Genomic DNA, 26,696 nt, shown 5'->3' with positions numbered 1-26,696 from the left:
GCAGTGACAGAGCTGAACAGTCTTTATGAGCTGCCTGAGCTCTCCCAGAGCACAAACATAAGCCGCCAACACATCCACAGACACCATCATGTGCTGGAATTTTCCCATGTTTGGTGTGTAAACAGTGTGTTCTTGCTCACCCAGTGTCTCTCTGACACAAGCACTCTGTTCTTCACATGTTCAAGAGGAGGTGGCTGGGACCCGGCCTCAGAGTATTCAAGGACATACTTGGAGGAAACAGCAGATCATGAATAAAATCAGAAACATCTGGATTCATAGATTACAACCCCCAACATTTGCTATAGAAATTTTCTAAGAAATTAGGATTTTCAGTAGAGTACAGATAGCCCTGAATAGAACAAGTGCATACCCAATCCATGGGACCGTTTTTATTGGCAAGTTCTGCTTCTTCTTTTTTTTTTTTTTCTTTTACACAATCCTTCTCATTCAGACTCTACCCAAAATAGTAAAACTGTCTATAATGTGCCTGGCCATCAAGATGTTGTGGGTAAAAACCAAGTAAGATGCTGCTCCTGCTTTAGGAAAACCCAAACCTACAAAACATGAAAGCACATAATTGCTGCAGCTTTTAATGTTGAGGGAGATCAGCCACCATGGGACACAGGGTCCAGCCATGGCTCAGCTTAGGACAAGTGAGAGCAGGAGGATGGTCTGTGGGGTGTGAGGTAGAATGGAGGTCTTCAGTGGAATAAGCATTCAGGAGCATCTGCATGTTTTCCTGAGGCCAGAAGACTGGTCTGGAGTGGTGTGTGAGGTCTTGCTCATGATGAGTCATTGTTTTACTTTTCTCCTCATCCACTCTTTGTTTCCACACAAGATGACTTCACACTATTCTGACATAAGGAACACCTTCTTCTCTGAAATTGGCATTGGGATCTCAGCCAACAGCTTCCTTCTTCTCTTCTACATCTTCAAGTTCATTCGTGGGCACAGGCCCAGGCCCACTGAGGTACACATTGTTCTGCTGGCCCTAATCCACCTACTGATGCTAATGTTCATAGCATTCATAGCCATGGACATTTTTATTTCTTTGAGGGGATGGGATGACACCATATGTAAACTCATTGTCTACTTGTACAGAATTTTTAGGGGCCTCTCCCTTTGTACCACCAGCCTGCTGAGTGTCCTCCAGGCCATCATCCTCAGTCCCAGAAGCTCCTGTCTAGCCAAGTTCAAGCACAAATCTGCCCATTACATCTCATGTGCCCTTCTTTTTCTGAGTGTCCTCTATATGCTCATTAGCAGTCATCTCTTAGTATCAATTTTTGCCACTCCCAATTTGACTTCAAATAACTTCATGTATGTTACTAGGTCCTGTTCTGTCCTACCCATGAGTTACCTCATGAAAAGCACATTTTGTACACTGATGGCCATCAGGGAAGCCTTTCTTATTAGTGTTATGGTCATCTCGACTTGGTACATGGTGGCTCTCTTGTGCAGGCACAGGAAGCAGGCCCAGCATCTTCACAGCACCAGGCTTTCTCCAAAAGCATGCCCAGAGCAAAGAGCTAACAGGGCCTTCCTTCTGCTCATGAGCTTCTTCGTGTTGATGTCCATCTTGGATGGCTTTATCTCCTGCTCAAGAACTATGTTCCTGAATGATCCAACATCTTACTATATCCGACTCTTTGTGGTCCACAGCTATGCCACAGTCAGCCCTTTTGTGTTTATGAGAACTGAAAAACATGTCGTTAACTTTTTCAGGTCTATGTGTGGGAGAACATAAATGTTTGAATATTCATTGATCATTGATGGGCACATTTCTTTATAAGAGGACCCAATACACTGGCATCAGAACTGTCAGTCATGGCATGGTGTTCACGTGCTTTGGCATACATGAAAATCTGAAGCAGTGTTTTTGTTTTTGTTTTTGTTTTTCTGTTAAAATTATTTACTTTAACCTGTGTGGTAACAAACATGTAGCAGAAAATTAAACCTCATCCCTTTTCTGATATGACCAGGGCATTTTTGTTTCATTTTATTTTATTTTATTTTATTTTATTTTATTTTATTTTATTTTATTTTATTTTATTTTATTTTATTTTATCTTTTTCCTCAATGCGTCATTATGGGAATCCTATGAGGTGGCTCTCATGCATCATGGCCGTGGACAGCTCACACTGTTTTGAAGGATGTAACCATGTCTAACACATTTCAATATTTTAATTTCCTGTGGTATAGCTATTTTGACAAATTAAATGAGGAGGCATTTCTTGCCATAAATAGTTCTATACTCCAGAAAGAAAGGAATTGTACACAGAACTTTCAGAACAGAATTCTGTGCAAGAAGCACATGTGATGTATACAGCAATGCGAACAACAACTGGATTTAAAATTCTCAGAGTTATCAGAACTTTTGACCCAAACACAGCCTCTGTACAGCACAGGACCTCGTTCAGTCTTACGGTGCAAGGCAGTTAATTCCAGCACTGGTCACTGAGGTATGGTGCCCTGGAAAACAGGAAAGACCAGCACCACTGGCCAGCTCCCTGAAGGTTCAACACTCTACACTACATTTCTTCTAAAACCAAATTTTTCCTCCTTTCACCTCTGCTATAAATAGATTGGGATAAAGTCTGTTGCTTGGGGAAACATTTATACTCATTATACTCATTACTTATACTTATTACAATCAGTTTATCAGACTGTAATAAGGAAGTTTAATAAGCCAATCAAACATATGTCATCTAGATTACTATGCAAGGGGACATGGCAACACAGGGGGGCATGAAAAGCCTTGTTTAAGTTAATTTGGGATTCAACTTTTGGACTGATGTCCCCTGGGCCTATAGTTCCCATACAATGAACTGCTTCTTGGCTTCAGCCTGGTTGTCCCATCTCTGGTTGTTTTCTGTGTCAGTTGAGCATAGACAAACCACCCATTGTTACCCATTGTTACCCATTGTTAAAGGGTAGGAAAACTTTTTTTTCAAGCAAATGGACCCAAGAAGCACTCTGAGGTTGCCATTCTAATATCTTAAAAACAAAAAGACTTCTAATTAAAATTAATCAAAAGAGATGGGAAAGGACTGTTCATATTCATCAAAAGGAAAATCCAACCCCCAAAAATGTTAATTCTGAACATCTATGCCTCAAAATGAAGGGCACCCCCATTTGTAAAAGGAACATTACTAAAGTTTTAACCACACATTGAACCTCATACAGTAAAAGCAGGGGACTTCAATACACTACTCTCATCAATAGATAGGTCATCCCGGACAAAAACTAAGCAGAGAAATAATGGAGCTAACAGCCATTGTGAGTCAAGTCGACCAAACAGAAGTCTAGAGAATGTTTCACCCAACCAGAAAAGAATATACCCTCTTCTCAGGATCTCACAGATCTTTCTCCAAAATACTCAGTCACAAAGTGAGTCTCAACAGGTACAAGAAAATTAAAATAACCACCTGTAGCCTATCATACTCTCACAGATTAAAGCTATATTTTAACAACAAAAGCCCACAAAATCATGGAAACTGAATAACTATCCTCTAAGTGACCACTGGGTCAAGGCAGAAATAAAGAGGTTAAAGACTTCCTAGAATTCAAGGAAAATGAATGCACAGCATACCTGAACTTATGAAACACAATAAAAATGGTAGTAAGAGGAATGTTCAGTCTCCATACTAGCAACTTAGTAGCATCCCTGTAAGCTCTAGAACAAAAAGGAAGTAAATTCATCCAAGAGGAGTAGAGCAAAGAAAATGCAACTCAGGACTGAAATCAATAAAATAGAAACAAAAAGACCAATACAAAAAAAAAATCAGTGAAACAAAGAATTTGTTATTAGAGAATATAAACAAGATAGACAACCCCTTGTCCAAACTAACTAAAAGGCAGAGACAAACTATCCAAATTAACCAAACAAAAAATAAAAAGGATGATATAACAACTGATACCAAGGAAATCCAAAGAATCATTAGGTCATACTTCAAAAACCGCTACTCTACAAATATGGAAAATCTGAAAGAAATGGACAGGTATCTTAATAGATACCACTTACCAAAGATGAATCAGATAAAAAACTTAAATAGAATTCTAGCTTCTAGGGAAATAGAAGATGTCATTAAACGTCTCCCAACCAAAGGGGAAAAAAAAAAAAAAGCCCAGGGTCCGATGGTTTTTAGCACAGAATTTTCTGGATTTTCAAAGAAGAGCTAATAGCAATAGTCCTCAAATTATTCCATAAAATAGAAATGGGAGGAACATGTCAGATTTATTTTGTGAGGCCATAATCACCCTGACATCCGAACCAGGCCAACTCAACAACAACAAAAAAGAAAATTACAGACCAATTTCCCTTATGATCATTGATTCAAAAATACTCAGTAAAATATTTGCAAACCAAATCCAATAACACATTAAAAAGGTCATCTACCATGACCATCATACCAGGGATCATCCAAGGGATGCATAAATGGTTTAAAATACAAAAATCAGTCAATGTAACCCAACACATAAACGAACTGAAAGAAGAAAAACCATATGATCATTTTATTGGATGCTGAAAAAGCCTTTGAGGAAATTCAACACCCCCTCATGATAAAAATCTTGACGAGATCAGGAATACAGTTACATACTTCAACATAAAAACAGCAATATATAGCAAGCTGATAGCCAACATCAAATTAAATAAAAACTCACAGCAGTTCCTCAAAAATCTGGAACAATACAAGGCTGTCCACTTTCTTCATATCCATTCAATATAGTACTTGATGTTCTAGCTAGAGCAGTAAGACAACTAAAAGAGATCAAGGGGATACAAATAGGAAAGGAAGCAGTCAAAATATCATTATTTGTAGATGATATGATACTATACATAAGCTACCCCAAATATTCTACAAGGGAACTTCTACAGCTGATAAACACCTTCAGTAAGGTGGCTGGATACAAAATTAACTCAAGAAAAAAAAATCAGTAGCCCTTCTTTATACAAATGACAAGTGAGCTGAGAAAGAAATCAGGGAAACATCATTCTTCACAATAGCCACAAATAATATGCAATATTTTAGAGTAAATCTAACTAAGCAAGTAAGAGCTGAATGACAATAACTTAAAGTCTTTGAAAAAAATTAAAGAAGATATCAAAAGATGGAAAGATCTTCCATATTAATTGGTCAGTAGAATCAACATAGTAAAATTGGCCATCTTACCAAAGACAATCTACAGATTCAATGCAATTCTCCACCAAAATTCCAACACAATACTTTACAGACCTGGAAAGAAAATATACTCAACTTAAAATTGAAAAACAAAAAAAAGCTTACATTCCCACCAGCAGTAGGTTCCCCTTTCTCCACAACCTCTCCAGCATGTGTTGTCATTTGAGTTTTTGATCATTTTGGCCATTCAGGGTTGTTTTGATTTTCATTTCCCTAATGGCTAATGAGGTTGAACATTTCTTTAAGTGCTTCTCTGCCATTCGGTATTCCTCTACAGAGAATTCTCTGTTTAGCTCTGTTCCCCATTTCTTAAGTGGATTACTTGGTTTGCTGCTTTTCAGCTTCTTTAGTTCTTTATGTATACTGGATATGAGTCCTCTGTCAGATAAAGGGTTGGTGATGATTCTTTCCCAATCTGTAAGCAGTCGCTTTGTTTTGATGACTGTGTCCTTTGCTTTACAGAAGCTTTTCAGTTTCATGAGGTCCCATTTATTGATTGTTGCTCTTAGAGCCTGTGCTATTGGTGTTCTGTTCAGGAAGTTTTCTCCTGTACCAATGAGTTCTAGAATCTTCCCCACTTTTTTTCTAGCCAATTTAATGTGTCTGGTTTTATGTTGAGGTCTTTGATCCACTTGGACTTCAGTTTTGTGCATGGTGATAAGTATGGATCTATTTGCATTTTTCTACATGTAGACATCCAGTTGGACCAGCACCAATTGTTGAAGATGCTATCTTTTTTCCATTGTATGGTTTTGGAATCCTTGTTAAAAATCAGGTGTTCATAAGTGTGTGGGTTTATTTCTGGGTCTTCTATTCAGTTCCATTGATCCACCATTCTGTTTCTATGCAATACCATGCAGTTTTTATAACTGTTGCTCTATAGTACAGCTTGAGATCAGGGATGGAGATACCTCCAGAAGATACTAGGAATAGCGCTTCGAAAGATCCAGCCATACCACTCCTAGGTATATACCCAAAAGAGGCTCAAGTACACAAAAAGGACTTTTGCTCAACCATGTTTGTAGCAGCTTTATTTGTTATAGCCAGAAGCTGGAAACAGCCCAGATGCCCCTCAACTGAAGAATGGATGCAGAAACTGTGGTACATCTATGCAATGGACTATTACTCAGCAAAAAAAAAAAAAAAAAAAAAAAAAAAAAAGGAAATCATGAAATTTGCAGGTAAATGGTGGGACCTGGAAAGGATCATCCTGAGTGAGTTGTCCCAGAACCAAAAAGACACACACGGTATATACTTACTCAAATACACATACAACATAGAATAAACCCACTAAAATCAGTACATCTAAACATACTAAGCAAAAGAGAGGACCCTAACTAAAATGTTCAATCCCCATCCTGAAAGGCAAAGAGGATGGACATCAGAAGAAAAAGAAAACAGGGAACAACTTAGGAACCTGTGACAGAGGACCTCTGAAAACCAGAAGAAGAAAACAGGAAACAACCTCGGAACCTGCCACAGAGGGCCTCTGAAAGCCTCTGCCATCCAGAGTGTGAAAGCAGATGCTGAGCCTGATGGCCAACTGACAGGCAGAGTGAATGGAATTTTATGTAAGAAGTGGGAAATAGCAAGAGCTTGAGAGGACAGGAACTCCACAAGGAGAGCAACAGAACAAGAAAATTTGAAAACAGGGAACTTCCCAGAGACTCATACTCCAACCAAGGACTACTCATGGAGATAACCTAGAACACTGACAATGCTGCCACTTCTGATGAGAAATGATATACTAAGATCAGAAAGAAGGAGAGGAGGACCTCCCCTATCAGTGGACTTGGGGAGGGGCATGCATGCAGAAAGGGGAGTGAGGATGGGACTGGGAGGGGAGGAGGGAGGGGCTTATGGGGGGATTCGAAATGAATAAAGTATAATTAATAAAAGTCAAATAAAAAATTTAAAAAAAGCAAGGATACCTAAAACAATATTTTAGAAAACAAATAAACAAAAACCTTCTGGCATCATCACTATCCCTGATTTCCTGACTTCAAGCTCTATTACAGAGCTATAGTAATAAAAACCACATAGTATTGACATTAAAAAAAATAAAGACAGGATGATCAAAGGAATTGAATCAGAGACCCAGATGTAAATCCACACACCTATGGACACCTGATTTTTACAAAGAAGCCGAACATGTACAATGAGGGAAAAGGCTTCTTCAACAAATTGTGCTGCTCTTACTGGCAAATAGACCCATTTAATCAGCCTACATAAAATTCATATCCAAGTGGATCAAGACCTCAACATAAAACTAGATACATTGAACCTGACAGGGAAAGTGGGGAGTTGTTTTGGGTGCATTGGTATTTTTTTTCTAGTACCTGGCTATATGAGAGTCTCCATAAAATGTCTGCCCTTCTTGACAAGGGCTCTGAGTTACCCAGGCTGCTCTTGAACTCAGTATGCTCCTTCCTCCTCTTCTCAGTCCTGGGTGCAGGTGTGTGCACCATGTCTGCTGGGGAGACTGAAACACAGAGCATATAGTTGCACTCAGGCAAAGCACAGCCTCTTCCTGAAGTCTTCAATGAAAATGAGGTCTCCATTCCTCAGAGACTGGGGTCCAGTCAGACATGGCCTCAGCCTCAGCTATGTTCCACCTGCCTGTGACCACCTCAGCTTTGAGTTTTGCCTCTACTTCTCTGGTTTTCATTTAATTTCTTTTTTATTTACGTTTAAAATTTACTAACATCTTGAATTCAGATTTTGGAAACCAGGAAACAGAATCAACACTAAATGGAAATAACATGCTCCACGGGAGAGGGGTGTCTCAGGAAAAGGGTTGGTTGCATTTCACAGAGTGTAGGGAAAGCACACTCAGAACCATGGGAAGTCATGGGAGGCCCAGGAGTCCTCAACCCAGAATAGAAGCATCACAGTGAATAAAAACTGTTTGAAATATTGAAATAAGTCTAAGAAGCAATGTGAGAAAAGTTAGTGTTGGGGGTTGGTCTGGAGCTGTGTACTGTGATGCTAATTGTTGACTCCCAAGATCTTGTTACTGCACAGATGAGAGCACGTGCTCATCTACAACAGTCCTTGTTTAAAATTGCCTAAGGAATTGTTCTTGTTTAAACAATAAAATGCCGACACACATGGGCAGGGGTCATGGCTAAGGTTCTAGGGTTGTAAGGACAGGAAGACCATGGGAAGGAGAGGAGAGAGAGGAAGAAGAAGAGAATAAGGAAGCAGAGAGCCACCATGGGTGAGTGTGAAAAGAAGCACATGGCGGGCATGGATGGAGGAAGCTGCCTGATGAAGAATGAGCAAGTCATTATGGATTGTGGATGGGAGGCAGCCTGGGCTGGGGCTGGGAGGTAAAGGTAGTTTAGAGGGTTAATATCTGCCCTGTCCCCGGTAAATAGGACTGTTATGAAATCTATCAGGTGTCTGTGTCTTTTATTGATTGTAATAGCAGGTTAGGTGTACTGCCGTGATAATTATAGGGCCAATAATAAACATTGTTAGACGGTACAATTAAAATAACAGCAACAACTTAGGGTTGTCATAAACTTTCTGATTCCTTTCTCAGGTCTGGCAAGGGGACTCAAAGTGTGTGCTCAGCCCTCCCCAGATGGCTGTTATCCAGGACAGAGTGAGTGAGATCAACAGGCAGGGAAGATCCCTCCCTGGGAAGCCACATTTCCATGCTCCCCAGCAGGAACCTGTCACCTTCCACAAGCAGCAAAATTGCAGGCTGTAGAGATGCATTAAATTCTCCCTCAGCCTAAGCTGTGCAGGATCTCCTCAGGCGCACAGTCCTCCCCTGCTATGTCCATCTGGGTAAGTGCTCTGCACCCAAGGGCAGAATCAGAAGGTGGTAGGGACCCAGGCAGTCTGTGGGAGGAGGAGCACTGGGCTACTGGGCTGTGGGAAGTTTTCAGCATGTGCAGAGGAGACACTGAGCTCTGACAGCCCTCAGCACAGGGGACTGTGCTCTGCACGGACAACAAGAATACTTTTCCTCTTAGGATATTTCCTGCAACTCCTAAAATTAGTTAATTTTTTCTTTGGAAACATCGTTGTTTCATATTTACATTTTGTTTTAATTAAGCAACTCACAGTTAAGAACTACATGAATTATCCTTATATGTAGAATATTTGAGTGATTTAATTTGTGTACCTATTATAAAAATTGATGGAAGGAAATCTCCTTGAATATCACTATCTAGTAGAGAACTTCGCCTGACTCAGTTTCAGGAATTTCACGCAAATGCTCTTGGCTCGTGGTGCACTATACAGTAAAACACGTGCTCTGAGAGGACATCCTTGAGGAGGCACTGGAATGCTAGATATTTTATACACAGTGGATACATGGCAGTTTCTCCTGCTGTTGCCTAAAGAGCCAGGATCCAAATCCCAAGAGCTTGAGAGGTAGAAAAGTGAAAAGCCTGAGAGCACAGGGGACTGTGTTCTGCATGGGCAACAAGAAGAGTTTTCCTCTTAGGATGTTTCCTAAAACTCCAGAAAGTTGGCTTCTCCTTTTTCTCTTCCTCTTTCTGCCTATTCTGTTTTGTTTCTGACATCTGCTGAAATTGACATTGGGTAATCAAACGGATCTATTATATAAAGAGCATGGTAATGCAATGGGAATCACTCAGTAAAATGTATTTACAGCTCTGCTGGTACATAGAACTCAGCATATTAATCTTGTAGAAGTTTCACCTTTCCTAATGGCTCTTTGCCATTCTATTTTAGAAAATCTCAATTTAAATTTTTTAGGTTATTTTGTTTTGTGTGTTACACTTTTTGGGTGTTTGTTTTGTTTGATTTTGCTGTGTCTATATATTTGTATTGCATGCATGCCTGCTGCCTGAGGACCTCAGGAGTTTTTGGAACCCCTGGACCTAGAGTTGCAGATGGTTTTGAGCTGCCATGGGAGAGGTGAGAACTGTACCTGGGGCCTCTGTCAAAGCAGCAGGTTCTCTCCACACCAAGCACCCTATGTTTACAGTCTTTAACTGGCCATCCACCTTAGCTCTGATTTTTTAAAGTTACTTTTCATCTTATGTATTTTGTGGGATGGGGTAGGGTGTGTATGTCACAGGACACATCTCGGGGTCAGAGGACCACTCTTTGGAATTGGTTCTTCCCTTCTAGAATGTAACTCATCATGACTGGAGGCCAGCACTTCTCAACACTGAGGCTCCCTCATTTCTCCTGCTCTGAGCACTTACTTACCTGGTGCATCAGGTTTGGTAACTCAGGCACTTTTGCTTTCCCCTCATATCTCACATTACATATAAAATTAAACCATCTTACACCCTGGATATTCAAATGATAATTATTTCTTTACTATTTGACTTCATTTTTATATTATTGCATAACTTAGGATTATGATCCTTGCATTAAATTAAATACTTGCATTGCATGAGAAAGAACTTTCAAGAAGAACCTTCATCAAATCTTCTGACGTATATCTGAGGCTTTGGTCACCTGAGTCTGAGAAGCATCACTGCTTCCTCAAGGAGGTATGAAATCCTACACACCTGTGCAGCCCATCATTTAGGATGAGTTGGATAATTCTTCCTTCATTAAAACCTTATAATGGGAAGGACCCTCAATCTATTGTAATTATAATTCTTAAAAATTGTTTGCTTTCAAATGTGGAAAGAGACAAAACTTAGACCACATTCCTGGCAGCTTCTGGTAACTGAACACTTCTCATGTAGGCTTTTGTTCTGCTGTGACATCAGAACATATTTCAGATGCAGTTACAATGTGAGATTCACAGAGAAGGCCTAAAATGCTACCAGGATGCTCTGGAAAGGATTGCTTGAGTAGTCTATTGTGTTCATACTTACTCTTCTCTGTTTGGGGCTGGGAGAAACCAAACAGTTGTTTTTAAAACTGTATTAACTATCCCAAGGCACAAACATAAGGAACCTTCATGAGAATAAATCCAGCAGCCTACACTTCCAAAGAGTTCGCCCTATGCAGGGAACACCATGCTTGGTATGTAGACTTCATCTCCTTACACATCTCCCTGACACAGTCACACAGATGTTATATGTTCTAACCCTGTAGCTCAGCCCCAGACTGCTCAGGGTCACACACAGAATATGGCAGGAGTGAGTATGATGTAAAGAAGTCTGGATTCAGAGTTTCCACTCCTAATGCTCCCTGCAGATCCACATGAAGAGCACAAGGTCTGAAGTAAATGAGCATAACAAAGAAACTGGAATAAAATGACTCTGGGCCTGTTTAAGACAAGGACACAGCTTCATCTGAGGATCTTATTTCTACTTTCTTACAATCCTCATGGAACTTCACCAAAACCTGCAGAGCTGCTCTGTGTCTGGCAATCAACATGATGCAGAAGAAAGACAAGTAAGACATCACTTTTGCCTCAGGAAACCTCAAATAGGAAACAGTAGGAAAAGAAATATTTTCTTGACACATGACAATTGTAATGTGGGAGAAAGCTTCTATCTGGATGGGGCACATAAGTGTCGGAACAATGGAGAGAGTGGGCATCCCTTCTGGGCACTTTGAGATGAAGGCAGTGTTAAGCGGTGTAAGGCAGAGCTGTGAAATAAACATCTTTCTAAGGAGAGTGGAGCTGCCATTGTCTGCAGCTGATGAGCAAGGCTAGATTGGTGATAAGGAATCTTCTTGCTGTTCTCCCCTCACAGTTGTTACCTGCTTCTTTCAGCCTTAAAATGAACAAAATCAACAAACAGTCAGGTAACACCAAGGTAAGAAACACCATTTATGGTGGAGCTGGGATTGGGCTCTCAGGCAACAGCTTCCTTCTTCTCTTCCACATCCTCATGTTTATTCGTGGGCAGAGGCCCAGACTCGCTGATCTGCCCATCAGTCTCTTGGCCCTAATCCACATACTGATGCTGCTAGTCGTGAGTTTAGTAGCTTCAGACATTTTTATGCCAGGGAAGAGATGGAGTGACTCCACATGCAAATTTGTTATGTTCTTGTACAGGTCTTTTAGGAGCCTCTCTCTTTGTGCCACTAGCCTGCTCAGCATCCTCCAGGCCATCACCCTCAGTTCTACAAGTTCCTGTCTAGCAAAATTCAAATGTAAATCTCCACACCACATGCTAGGTTGCCTTCTTTTCCTGAGTATCTTTTATTCATCCATTAGCAGTCCCCTTATAACATATATAACTTCGACGCCTAATCTGACCTCACCTGGCTTTATGTACCTCAGTCAGTCTTGCTGTATTGTGCCCATGAGCTACTCTGTCCATCACACATTTTTTATATTGTTGACCTCCATGGATGTCATCTTTGTAGGTTTTATGAGCCTCTCCAGTGGGTACATGGTGACTTTCCTATAAGACATAAGAACCAGTCCCAGCTTCTCCACAGTGCCAGCCTTTCCCTCAGACCATCTGCAGAACAAAGAGCCACACAGACCATCCTTTGCCTCATGAGTTTCTTTATGGTGATGTACACCTTGGACAGCGTCATCTCCTACCTAAGAAGTATAGATGATGATCTGATTTTATTTTGTGTCCATATTCTCACAGTCCATGACTATGCCACATTCAGCCATTTTTTGGTTCTCAGTACTGAAAAACACATAATTAACATTTTTAGATCCATGTATGGAAGGATGGTAAACATCATATCACTTGGGTATAGGTAAGATTCCTTAAGATGAGCCGGTACAGTGGCATTAGAGCAATGAATTGTAATGTAGTTTACATGAGCTTCAGGTTAAATGAAATTATAGAGTTGTCTTTTTGTTGTTGTTAAACCTATTTCTTATGAGATGTGTGGATGCTACACATAAAAGACAAACCACATGCCAGATACATAAGTCTTTTGTACTTCTAAGTGTGTCTTTTGGGGAGACATAAAGTGACTGTCTTGTTAGGGTCTGGATTATCCACATCAATTTATAATACGTGACAGCTCATGATAGTCTTCATTTATTCAAATCCCTCAGCTATCTCTGTTTTGCCAAGCGAGGTTTGTAAATAGTTATTATTATAATTATCAAGTATCCAGAAATATTCAAATCACTTAGCATACACACACACACACACACACACTCCGAGTGAGAGACAGAGACACAGAGAGACAGAGACAAAGACAGACATAAAATCTATGTATAAAACACAGCCCTGATGATGGATAAACAGAGTTCAGCTTCTCTGCACTGGAGTGTTACTCCAGCTTTAAAAGAGAAGGAGATTCTGCACATGGTCCCACACAGATTGGCATGAAGCCACTGTACTGGCTGCAATGAGAGTCTAGGCAGAACGAATTCTGTGTGGACTACTGGGAGCAGGAAGAGCTTGGAAACTTTCTAGGAGTGGAAACAAAAGCAGAGTCCCATCCTCAGCTCAGGAGGGAAGGCCATGGGCATCTTGCTGGGTGGAGGCAAATTGCAAAAATGTAATCAAAGCCAAGCAGTATGCTGAGGATGGGAAATTCTTGTGTTGTGTGTGCTTTACCAAAATAACAATGTGTTCAGTTACCTTAACCAAGCAGTGAAGTATATTTTCCCTGAAATAATAAAGTGAACAATGGGGATGGAGAGATGGTTCAGGAGTTAAGACCGACCACTGGCTGCCCTTGCAGAGGACCAAAGTTCAATTCCCAGCCTCTATATGAAAGCTCACAACTGTTAGTAACTCCAGTTCAAGAGGATCTCATGGTTTCTGGTCCTGCAGGCACCAGGCTTGCATTCATGCACACAAAATAAAAATAAATAAAACTACTAAAGTAAAATACAATTTTAAAAATGAAAACAAAATTGTCAAAATATGATTTTTCAAGTTTTAAAACATGACAGATTTTCTTGAACAATGAGGGTTTTCTCATAGTCCTCATCTTTTTAAAAATTCTTTATTCATTATACTTTATTTAATTTTTATCCTCCATGTGGGTCCCTCCCTCCACCTTTCCCAATCCCCATAGTCCTCATCTTAATCTCAGGTCCTCAGAGAAAGCAGAGGAGTTCATCTGTAAGACCTGGAGTCTCACTGTTCAGGAGCTCAGTATTTCGCCCTTCCCAGGAACTCTCACAAACCACAGCTCAATGCCAAAGCAAGAGGTTTTATTGCTGTCGAGATAGGGTTGCCTTTCCAAAGACAGGAGATGACCCTGAACATGCAGAGCACAGGGTTTTTATACCTGAAAATCAGATCACTCTGCTCTATAGTTTACAGATGGTTGTAGATAGTTTACAGCTGGTTGCTTCTCAGAACAGTTCACCCCGCCCTTCAAGAGCTCTCTGCACCTGGCTTCAATTCAAATAATCACAGTTGTTTCTCATTCCCAGGTGGCCCCTCACACCTTTGAGATCCAGGTTGCATCCCAGCCTGTGTTCAGCCTTTGAGCAATCTTCAGGCCTGCCAGCCTTGGCTACAGTGAAGTAAGGCCAGCCTGGGCTATATTATAACCTTCCCCAAAAGCAACAGAATTTAATTTTAAAAAGCTCTCAGCCTCCTCTCAGCTCCAGCAACAGAATTTAATTTTAAAAAGCTCTCAGCCTCCTCTCAGCTTCAGTGCTATTGCAATGCCAAGTTCATGGGAACCTCAGAGACAAAACAATGCAATAGCAAGAGAGCTTTATTAAGAGAATACTCAAACTCGGGAAGCAAGTCTCACTGATGCAGTAGTAGAGAAGTGGAACCTTGAGCCCTGAGTGAGCAGGGTTTTTAAAGGGAAAGTCTGTGATCAGGGTGTTTCCATGACAACAAAGAGGGGGGCACATGTTTCTATGACAGCAAATGGGGTCCTATGCCTTGACATTACAGGATTAGGTAAAAGTTAGAGGGCTGAGGAGACCTCTGAATCACAATTGCCTAAGGCATATGCTTGGCTTAGGCACAATTGCCTAAGACTTATGATCACAATGGCTATTCTTTTAATCTATATCTGAAACATGGGGAGAATTTTCCCACATGATTCTCAACCAATTTTCATTGATTATTGCCAGGGAGATTGTCTCTATTTTCTATGAAGTATTTATTCTGTGATATTTCCTGAAAGCTGTTGCTAGGAGAGTTAACTTTGTTTTCTGCCAGGTGCACATTTTGTGATATTACCTGGTACCTGAATTCAGCTCCCAGTCAAGATGGCTCTTTATTTTAAAAATGGAGTTATACTCAGGCTACCTATGCCCAGGCTAACTTAAACTCTTTATTTTTCCTTTTCCATGTACCTGAAGAGGCCAATATGGGCTCTTAGAGTTCAAGGTCATCTCCAAGCTGGCAGTACTGGGTTCCAATTATCATCAACTGTATAGTCTCCAGTCTTTGCCTAATATATCCTAACAACTTATTAAGTAAGCATAATCCAAAAATGACCAATAGCAAAAGATTCTGCTTTTGAGCTGTTATAATTCTCGCTTTGTACATCAAGTATTGGAACACTAATTTATGCTCCAGCAAAACCTGTCCCCAAGATAATAGCTAATGTCAAGGAGTCCCCTTTGACCTAGCATTTCAGCCTGTTGGTGGGATTTGGGGCCGGTGGTCTCTTCTTCTGAAACTGCTTTAATGATGACAATAGCACTGTTGGCATCAGGGGCTAGGAAGACTCAAATGCCAGCCAAAGGCTGCGCAGTGGGGCAGTCCTCAGAAACGTCTGGGTAGGTGATCCATCCAAGGAGGCAGTGAGCAATCATGTCAGCTTCCAGCAAGTGCAGATCTCAGCTTGCAGTCTCAACCAGGTGAAAATCTGCTGAGACAAATTCAAACTAGAAACAGAAGTTAAAATTTGTGTAAAAAATGGGAAAAATGAGGAATCCCAAGACCAGGGAAAAGCTCACCTGGGGTCTGTTTGAGCTATGTCAGATTCAGGTCTCATGACCTTTTGATTTCCTGAAACATTTTGTGTGTAACAGGTAAAACTGCATCCAATGGAATGAGTGTCAATTTTTCTTAGCTGTTTGTTTTGTGACCTTTATAAACAAGTTAAGTGTGTCCATGGTCTGAAACTCTAACATTTTAACTGTGGGCCCTGTTGTTGGTAATCAGCCATCAGAGAGCTTGGCTATTTTTTGTCAGAGTTTCTTAGCATTTACTTTTAGTCCCCATCTCCATGTTACATTGGAAAGTTAGGCAGAAATACATTAATGGCTTTAGTATTAAACTCTGAATGCTTGGACTTTCCTTAACAAAGCAACTAGAAGAACCATATTTAAAGTATTCTTAAATCCTATATTAAAGTCTACCTCAGAAATGGCAGATATTAAAAATATCATTGTAAAAGCTCAGATATACACATTGTATAGACGTGTTCAGCATGATGAAATACACTTCTAAATCTACCTCCAGAAGACAACCAAAAGGTAATTAAAATCTCAAGCTTGTGACTGGTTAATAAGCAATCAGTGTTTCATCAACTTATCAGAACTCTATTGGTCAATGCCAAAACTCTGGACTTCTGAAACCTTATAACAACATAGGCACAGCAATAGCAGAGAGAGGCGAGAAATCTGAAATACCTCCCATTTTTAATATGCCACATATCATTACACTCCACATTCATATACATTAAAACACTTACTTACACCTTCCAATCTTTCTTGCATTTAGGAACACTGAAACATTTTTCCAGAACAAACAACATTCTCTAGATTCTCAAAATCTAAACTCCTATATCCTCAAACCCTACATAAACTCCATTATCTTTCTATCCAGCCATTCATCAGAAGACATAAATAATTAAGATGGAGCCTGTAGGCCAGGCAACCCTGCTTGCCTTTTTTAAATAGAAAGCCTAGTACCTGGTAATTTTAACTAAGTAATAAATTAACCAAGAAATTAATACTGGATGTAACTATCTGGTCTTTAGCTGCAAAGACTACCATTAGCTTAGCTTAGCCATCAATGTAATCAGAGACCTGAGAAGGATAAATATGTACCAATCCATGTACTAATCCAAATGACAGTGACAGCTAGTCAGTCCATCACTCTAGGCAGTTGTCCCTGGGTCCTGTGGTCTCATGGCATTGTGAGCAGGGCAGTCCAGGAACCAGGCCCAGAAAATGAGAGATGGTAGAATGGCCTCACCTCACTCTTAGCAATATGAAACATTGATTTTTCAGGTGTCCACAATTTTGTCCACAGTTTAGGCTGGGCCCTAGCAGTGGGCCAGTTGGGGCAGTCTGGTCCTTTGGTTAACATACCATAATACAGAGTCGCATTGTGCCCAAATCTTTTTGGAGACCTTGGGGGAGGTCAGGATACTGCCAGGATTTTAGAACTCTTTGTCATAATAAGCTTACAAATGTTAAAATGCCATATTCATCAGATCCTTGTCAAGCTTGTGGGCTGGGATATCTGAATTCTTCTTCTCTTCTCTTTTAATTATCAATTTTAAATTGCATGCTATGAAATAGAATGTCATAATCTCTAATTCTGGCATATTCTTCAAATAAATGTTTTAGAACCATATTCATCTCAAGTAATTCTATATAGGCAAACTTTATAATTACCCATCCTAAGCTTAACTTCAAAAACATAAACAGAAGACTAGATAAAACTGATTCTTATAGCATAACTTCAAAAATCTTTCTGAACTAGAATCAAAGCAAAACTTTTGATCAGATATAATATATAGAAGGGGCAGCAAATCTTGCTCATGCCATCATACTGCATTAAGACTGAGCAGCAAAAAAGCAAAAAGGACACAAGTTTCATTTAGCACTAAGTCGAGAACTAAACACAACTGGCAACCTTAGCAGGGATGGACAATCTCTCCATATCAAACCTATCAGCCAGGAAGAAACAGCATTAAATCATTTATACAGGAACTGGCAACCAGGCATACATTTTTATACTAATTAACAATGATTTGAATATTACATTGTATAAACCTGGGTGAAAGAGCATAAGAAAACAATTTCATTGAAGAATCACCAGCCTTTGAAATGAAGAGCAACATATCTTACAGTTCTTTCTCAAATCATGCTTGCAGGTGTAAAAACAAAAACAAACACCAACAAAAAAACACAAAGCAAATACAGTTTATATCTTCTCTAACATTCTGTGTATCTTCAAGTTAGACTTTTCTCAGCTTTGTTTTTTGATTCAACCGACATATTTCTTGATTTTCAGACCATATAAAATTTTCATCAGAACTTTTTATTATTTTATCATTTTGACATAATACATTATTAAAACTGCAATTTTCTTAATTGGCTCAAATCATATGGCTTGGTTTCATTTGGTAAAACTAACAAAATAAATACCAAAGTCTTTTGTCTTCCCCCAAATGACTGAGTAATTGTTTCAAGTTCTCTGTTAGAATGCCCACGGCCATTGTCTAAAATACCTGATAAACTTTAAAATATTTCATAACCTTGAACATATTTTTTTTAACATCCGTTTTTGCAATATCAAAATAAGGTATCCTTTTTAGAAATGAAGTCACAAAATACAACCATAATTTTAAAAGTCAAAACCAGATTTTATCAATGCAAACTATTCAGTACTTTTAAAATCAATACCAAGTATATTATTTTGATGTTGGCTGCCAGTAAGAAAAGTTCTTGTATACAAACACACGGAGATGCAGTTTTAATATTTTATATAAATGTAGTTTTAAACACTATTATTTGTATAAACCTGGTTTTTAATACAGGACCAACATTATGTAAAGTCTTAGTACATTTAATAATCAATAATCAGACATCAAAATATACATAGAATATAGTAAACTTACATATTTAAAACAAACACACAAAGTTATAAAACTAATTTTTTACTCCCTTTAGCTGTAATTTCAAGGGAGGAACATCTTGCTCCCGGTTGAATACTATTTTATGACCATAGAGGCTTGCAGGTTTCTTCCCTGAGAAGCTGCTGTTGACACTTTAAGAGCTGTCTGCTTGCACAGAAGCCTTAAATATTTCTCAAAACCTGTTTTTTTAGCATTTTTAAAATTTTATTTTATTAATTACACTTTATTCACTTTGTATCCCCCCATAAGTCCCTCCCACCTCCCCTCCCAGTCCAACCCTCCCTCCCCTTTCTTCACGAATGCTCCTCTCCAAGTCCACTGATAGGGGAGGTCCTCCTCTCCTTTCTTCTGATCTTAGTCTATCAGATCTCAACAGGAGTGGCTGCATTATCATCTTTTGTGGCCTGGAAAGACTACTCCCCCCTCAGGGAGATGTGTTCAAAGAGGAGGCCAAACAGATTATGTCAGAGTCAATGCCTCTTCCCATTACTATGGAACCCTCTTGGACACTAAACTGTCATGGGGTACATCTGTGCAGGGGTTCTAGGTTATCTCCTAGAAGAAGAAAACAGTAAACAACCTAGGAACCTGCCACAGAGGGCCTCTGAAAGGCTCTGCCCTGCAGACTATCAAAAGAAACACTGACACTTATGGCCAACTGTTGGACAGAGTGCATGGAATCTTATGTAAGAAGTGAGAATTAGTAAGATCTGGAGAGGACAGAAACCCCACAAGGAGAGCAACAGAACCAGAAAATTTGAACACAGGGGTCTTTCCAGAGACTCATACTCCAACCAGGTACCAGGCATGGAGATAATCAATATCTGTTTTAATCTACTTTAGCAGTATCATCAGTCTTAAGGCTGGGCACTATAGGGGCTGGCATCCATATATAATCTCAAAGGGAGTTAAACTTAGCTGGTAAGGGGAATTCCTAACCCTGTAAAGGGCAAAGGGGAGGAACATCACCCAGTCAGTGCCAGTCTCCAAGGTCAATTTCATTAAGGTCTCTTTTAATGTTCTGTTCATCCTCTCTACCTGTCCTGAACTTTGGGGCCTATATGCACAATGCAATTTCCAATCTGCCCCAATAAACTTAGCTACATTCTGACTTACCTTCAACACAAATGCTGATCCTCCAGAGCCAGGAACTTATTCTGATTCCTGGGTCCCTTTTTGTGGCAATATCTGACCCAATGACCTTCCTCCTTGCATTATGTGCACTGGTTTTTACAGTGGTGGTTTGCATTGTCCTTCAGGTCCTTTGCCTTGGGCTAGCCACTGAAGTTGGTGCTTTCTTTCTCTGCGGTATGAAACATTGTTGGCCAATAGGACACTTGCCAGATCCCAGTTCAAAGTCTTTCCTGACTTCAACTGCTTTTTCTCAGAACTGTCCCTGTTATTGTACACTCTCTCAGCTACCTGGACTAAATCTTGCAATGTCGTCTGTCCTATTCTTTCCTGTTTCTGCAATTTCTTTTTATGTCTGGAGCAGACTGGTTAATGAAAGCCAAAGCAACCGTGCCTGTATGTTCAGATTTTTCTGGATCTCCATGTGTATATCTGCGAAAGATGTCATTACTTCTTTCCAGGAAGGAAGCTGGATTTTCATCCATTCCCTGTCTGACATCATATACCTTGGCCAAATTATCGGGCTGCCTTGTGGCAGCCTTGAGACCTGACAACAGGGCCTGACAATAGACTAGGAGATGTTCCTTATCTGCAGCAGTGTTGTAATCTCAATTGAGCCTCTTGTAGGAAACTAATCATCAATATGGCCTTCATGTGTGGTTTCAACTCCTGTAGTATCTGGGACATTTTTTGGATTTCTGAAATAATATGTCCGCACTCCTCTATGGCAGACAAAACTTTTAAAAGCTGCTGAAATCATCCCAGGTTGGCTGGTGGGTGAAAAGAACAGTTTCAAAGAGATCAATCAAATCCTTAGAATTGTCAGAGAACTTGGCATTCTGAGTTCTCCAGTTATCTGGTTCCCCAGAGGGAGAGGCTGCCAAGAGGCTCTGGGTTTTTGGTGCTGGGACAGATGGTGGTTCCAACCTGGATAAAGGGCTGGAGCTGTCTGAGGAATGTGAGGAGGAGGGGTTGGAAAATTATTTCCATGGGAGTCTCATCCTGAAAAATAGAGTAAAGGGGATATGAGGGAGCCAGGGCAGTGGCCTCTGGTTTTGGAGAGGCTGTGGAAGGAGGATTGTTAGTGGGGGTTAGAAAGGGCTTAATTCATGGAGGTGGATGAATCATTAGGTCTTTCCAGACTACAATATATGGCAATTGGTCTGGGTACCCACATGTTTTCTGAAAAACCCCATTTTCCACTGCAAGGATGATGGTAAGGGTGGAAAGTTCATTCTGCTGGCCAGCCCACATTAAAGGTGGGCCATATTGAGCTACAAAAAGTCATCATTTTTCCTCTCCTCACATCAACTGTAAGACCATGAGCTCTAGTCTTAACTTCTCTAAAAATGTGTCAGAACCAAGTCAAGGGGTTTGGAAATATTCTGTCCCATATCATCAGCCAGTCTTTACATAAAAAGAATTCAGGATAACACAAAAGAAGTAAGGAGAGCAATTTCAACAAATAGTAAATCACACATACACAAAAAAGAACCAGCCATCCCAGACAAAAACCAAACTAAAGGCAACAACTCACAATCTATACCTGGGCTAATATCTAAAATCACTAAAGCAAGAAGAGCTATGGCTTCAAAGGCAAATGCAAGACCACAAGCAATCAATCACAAAAATACAAAAGTAACTCCTGGCACAACAACAAGAAAAAGAAAATTAATCCTACACAGAAACAAATAAAACCAAAAACCTGTCATTTCCTGTACTTCTCTGCCACAGAAGTGCCAGAAAGTCTATGAAAACCAATCCTCACTCTCATTTCCCTATCCCAAGACTTCCAGGGAGGCAGAAACTTACAAGGCCCAAAATGTCTTTTTGACCCCTGCCGCCCTGGACCTCAACAGGTCTCTCTTCTCCACTTTTGGCTGCCTCTACAACACATTGAGGCTTTTCAGATCAATGAACAGAAACAAACACTTTAAGCAGACAGACAACACAAAAGACATTTACCCATGGGATTAAGTTCTCTGGGTCAGGAGTCCTAGAGGTCCTGAGGCACCCTGGACCAGACCCCAAATGTAATGCCAGGTTCAGGGGATCCCCAGAGCCCCCAGGAGACAACTCGGTACAATAGCAAGAGAGCTTTATTATGAGAGCAATCAAACTTGGAACTGAGCCTCACTGATGCAGCAGCAGAGAAGTGTGACCTGGAACCCTGAGTGAGCAAGGGTTTTTAGGGAAAGTCTTTGATCAGGGAGTTTTCATGACAGCAAACAGGGAAGCACATGTTTCTATGACAGCAAACACGGCATATGCCTTGATGTTACAGGATTAGGTAAAAGTTAGATGGGTGAAGTGACCTTTTCTGAATCACAATTACCTAAGGTATATGCCTCTCTGAGGAACAATTGCCTAAGACATATGATCACAATGGCTATTCATTTAATCTATATCTGAAACATTGGGGAGAATTTTCCCACCAGATTCTCAACCGATTCCCATTGATGATTGCAAGGGAGATTGTCTCTATTTTCTATGAAGTGTTTGTTCTGTGATATTTCCTAGAGATGGTGCTGGGAGAGTTAACTTTGTTTTCTGCCAGGCTCACATTTTGTGATATTTCCTGGTACCTGAATTCAGCTCCCAGTCAAGATGGCTCTTTATTTTATAATGGAGTTATACTCAGGCTAACAATACCCAGGCTAACTTAAACTCTTCACCAAGACTTTCTAGATGGTGTTTCTTATGAAGTTAAACTGTGAAACTAAGTATAAATCACACATAAAAGTCACCCAGTTGAAGGTTAATTTTAATCTAGCAAAATGGCTACTCTGGCAAGAGATCACATCCGAAGACCTAGGTCTGTGTGATCTGGCTGAAATTCAGACACACTCTTAGTACACACTCTTTTTTTTTAAGTTTTATTAATTACACTTTATTCACTTTGTATCCCCCCATGAACTCCACCCTCCTCCCCTCCTAATCCCACCTTCCCTCCCCCTTCTTCATGGATGCACCTCCTCAAATCCACTGATAGGCGAGGTCCCCCTCTCCTTCCTTCTGATCTTAGTCTATCAGATCTCATCAGGAGTGGCTGCATTGTCATCTTCTGTGGCCTGGTAAGGCTGCTCCCTCCTCAGGAGAAGGTGATCAAAGAGCAGGTCAATCAGTTCATGTCAGAGACAGTCCTTCTTCTGATTACTATGGAACCCACTTGGACACTGAACTGCCATGGGCTATATCTGTGCAGTTGTTCTAGGTTATCTCCATGCATGGTACTTGGTTGGAGTAGGAGTATCTGGAAAGACATCTCTGTTCAAAGTTTCTGGTTCTGTTGCTCTCCTTGTGGAGCTCCTGTCCTCTCCAGATCTTACTATTTCCCACTTCTTTCATAAGATTCCATGCTCTCTGCCCAACAGTTAGCCATAAGTCTTAGCACCTGCTTTGCTAGTCTGCAGGGCAGAGCCTTTCATAGGCCCTCTGTGGCAGGCTCCTAACTTGTTTCCTGTTTTCTTTTTCTTCTGATGTCCATCCTCTTTGCCTTTTAGGATGGGGATTGAGCATTTTAGTCAGAGTCCACGCTTTTGTACGGACTTCTTTATATGTACAGATTTTAGTAGGATTGTCCTATATTATATGTCTATACGAGTGAGTATATACCCTGTGTGTCTTTCCGCTTCTGGGACAGATCACTCAGGATGATCTTTTCCAGTTCCCACCATTTACCTGCAAATTTCAGGATTTCCTTATTTTTCATTGCTGAGTAATATTCCATTGTATAGACGTACCACAATTTCTGTATCCATTCTTCAGTTGAGGGACATCTGGATTGTTTCCAGGTTCTGGCTATTACAAATAAAGCTGCTACAAACATGGTTGAGCAAATGTCCTTATTGTGTACTTGAGCCTCTTTTGCAAATATGTCTAGGAGTGCTATGGCTAGATCTGAGGAATGCTATTCCTATTTGTCTGAGAAAGCGCCAGATTGATTTCCAGAGTTGTTGTACAAATTTACATTCCCATGAGCAGTGGAGGAGGGTTCCCCTTGCTCCTCAAACTCTCCAGAATGTGATGTCACTTGAGTTTTTGATCTTGGCCATTCTGATGTGTGTAAGGTGAAATCTCAGCATCGTTTTGATTTGCATTTCCTTTATGGGTAATGAGGTTGAGCATTTCTTTGTTTTTCTGCCATTCAATATTCCTCTACAGAGAATTCTGTTTAGCTCTGTTCCCCAGTTTTTAATTGGATTACTTAGTTTGTTGCTTTTCAGCTTTTTTAGTTCTTTATATACTAATATTGGATATTAGTCCTCTGTCAGAAAAAAAAAAAAAAAGGTTAGTGAAGATTCTCTCCCAATCTGTAGGAATTAATTTTGTTTTGGTGATGGTGTCCTTTGCTTTACAGAAGCTTTTCAGTTTCATGAGGTCCCATTTATTGATTGTTGCTCTTAGAGCCCGTGTTGTTGTTGTTCTGTTCAGGAAATTGTGTCCTCTATTAATGACTTCTAGGGTCTTCCCCACTTTTTCTTCTAACCGATTTAATGTGTCTGGTTTTATGTTGAGGTCTTTGATCCACTTGGAATTTAATTTTGTGCTTGGTGATGAGTATAGATCTATGTGCATTTTTCTACATGTAAACATCCAGTTAGACCAGCACCATTTGTTGAAGATGCTACCTTTTTTCCATTGTATGGTTTTGGCATCTTTTTCAAAGATGAGTTGTTCATAAGTGTCTGGGTTTTTTTCTGGGTCTTCAGTTTGTATCCATTGATCCACCATTCTGTTTCTATGCCAGTACCATGCAGTTTTTATTACTGTTGCTCTATAGTACAGCTTAATATCAGGGATGGAGATACCTCCAGAAGATCTTTTATTGTAGAGGATTGCTTTAGCAATTCTGGGTTTCTTGTTATTCCATATGAAGTTGAGAATTTTTCTTTCCAGGTCTGTAAAGAATTGTGTTGGTAATTTGATGGGAATTGCATTGAATCTGTAGATTGCTTTTGGTAAGATGGCCATTTTTACTATGTTATTCCTGCCAAGCCATGAGCATGGGAGATATTTCCATCTTCTGATATCTTCTTCTAATTCTTTCATCAGAGACTTATTTTTTTTTTCATACAAGATATGACTTGCTTGTTTAGGGTTACACCAAGGTACTTTATGTAATTTGTGGCTATTGTGAAGGGTGTTGTTTCCCTAATTTTTTTTTTCTCAGCCCTTTTATCTTTTGTATACAGAAGGGCTACTCTTTTTTTTTTTTTTTTTTTTGAGTTAATTTTGTATCTGGCCACGTTGATGAAGGTGTTTATCAGCTGTAAGAGTTCCCTGGTAGAATTTTAGGGGTCACTCAAGTATACTATCATATCATCTGCAAATAGTGATAATTCTCCTTCTTCCTTTCCAAATTGTTTCCCCTTTATCTCCTTCAACTGTCTTATTGCTCTAGCAAGGACATCCAGAACTATGTTGAAGAGATATGGAGAGAGTGGGCAGCCATGCCTTGTCCCTGATTTCAGTGGAATGGCTTTAAGTTTCTCTCCATTTAGCTTGTTGTTGGCTCTAAGCTTGCTGTATATTGCCTTTACCATGTTTAGGTATGTGCCTTTTATCTCTGATCTCTCCAATACTTTAAACATGAATGGATGCTGGATTTTGTCAAATGACTTTTAAACATGTAAGGAGGTTATATGTGGTTTTTTTCTTTCAGTTTGTTATTTTGGTGGATCACATTGAAGGATTTCCATGTATTGGACCACCCCTGCATACCTGTGATGAAGCCCACTTTGTCATAGTAGATGATATCTTTGATATGTTCTTGTATTCAGTTTGCAAGTATCTTGTTGAGTATTTTTGCATCAGTGTTCATAAGGGAGATTGGCCTGAAAATTCTCTTTTTTTGGGGGGGGTGTCTTTGTAAGGTTTAGGTACCAAGGTGACTGTCGCTTCATAGAATGAGTTTGGTAGTGTTTTTCTGTTTCTATTTTGTGGAATAGTTTGAAGAGAATTGGAGTTAACTCTTCTTTGAAGGTCTGGTAGAATTCTGCCCTGAAACCATCTGGTCCTGGGCTTTTTTTGGATGAGATACTCTTGATGACAACTTCTATTTCCTTGGGAGATATAGGACTATTTAGTTGATTTACCTACTCTTGATTCAGCTTTGTTAAGTGGAATTGATCAAGAAAATTTTCCATTTCATTTTGATTTTCAAATTTTGTGGCATATCCACTTTTGAAGTTTATTAAGTCCTAATGGCTGTTTGGATTTCCACAGTGTCTATAGCTTTTCATTTCTGATTTTGTTGATTTGGATGGTGTCTCTCTGCCTTTTAGTTAGCTTGGCTAAGGGTTTGTCTATCTTGTTGATTTTCTCAAAGAACCAGCTCTTGGTTCCATCGATTTTTTGAATAGTTTTATTTGTTTCTAATTGATTTATTTCTGCCCTGACTTTGATTATTTCCAGCCATCTAGTCCTTTTTGATGTGTCTGCTTTTTTTTCTAGGATTTGTAGGTGAGACATTAAGTTGCTTGAATGAGTTGTCTCAAATTTCTTCTTGAAGGCTCTTAGTTCTATGAACTTTCCTCTTAGCACTGCTTTCATTGTGTCCCATAAGTTTGGATATGTTGTGGCTTCATTTTCATTGAAGTCTAGGAAGACATTAATTTCTTTCTTTATTTCTTCCCTTACCCAGCTCTCATTGAGTAGCAAGTTGCTCAGTTTCCATGTGTGTGTAGGATTTTTGCTATT

At 39.9% G+C, this 26,696-nt stretch overlaps 1 long non-coding RNA gene and 2 pseudogenes across 1 annotated transcript; 2 read left to right on the top strand and 1 right to left on the bottom strand.

Moving 5' to 3' along the window:
- Positions 1-856: 856 nt before the first annotated feature.
- Positions 857-1,766, top strand: LOC132654130 (vomeronasal type-1 receptor 94-like; annotated as a pseudogene).
- A 10,094-nt stretch (positions 1,767-11,860) lies between these two features.
- On the top strand, positions 11,861-12,807 carry LOC132653991 (vomeronasal type-1 receptor 54-like; annotated as a pseudogene).
- Positions 12,808-14,205: 1,398 nt separating this feature from the next.
- LOC132654227 (uncharacterized) lies at positions 14,206-20,154 on the bottom strand. The gene is made up of 2 exons (XR_009591880.1): positions 19,980-20,154; positions 14,206-15,873 (listed from the first exon to the last, which is right to left on the bottom strand). It is a non-coding gene; the product is annotated as an uncharacterized LOC132654227 (long non-coding RNA).
- Positions 20,155-26,696: the final 6,542 nt, after the last annotated feature.

Source organism: Meriones unguiculatus, chromosome 5, assembly GCF_030254825.1.
Source record: "Meriones unguiculatus strain TT.TT164.6M chromosome 5, Bangor_MerUng_6.1, whole genome shotgun sequence".
Lineage (NCBI taxonomy): Eukaryota > Metazoa > Chordata > Mammalia > Rodentia > Muridae > Meriones > Meriones unguiculatus.
The sequence above is the reverse complement of the archived record's forward strand: the minus strand, read 5'-3'. Positions and strand labels throughout refer to the sequence as shown.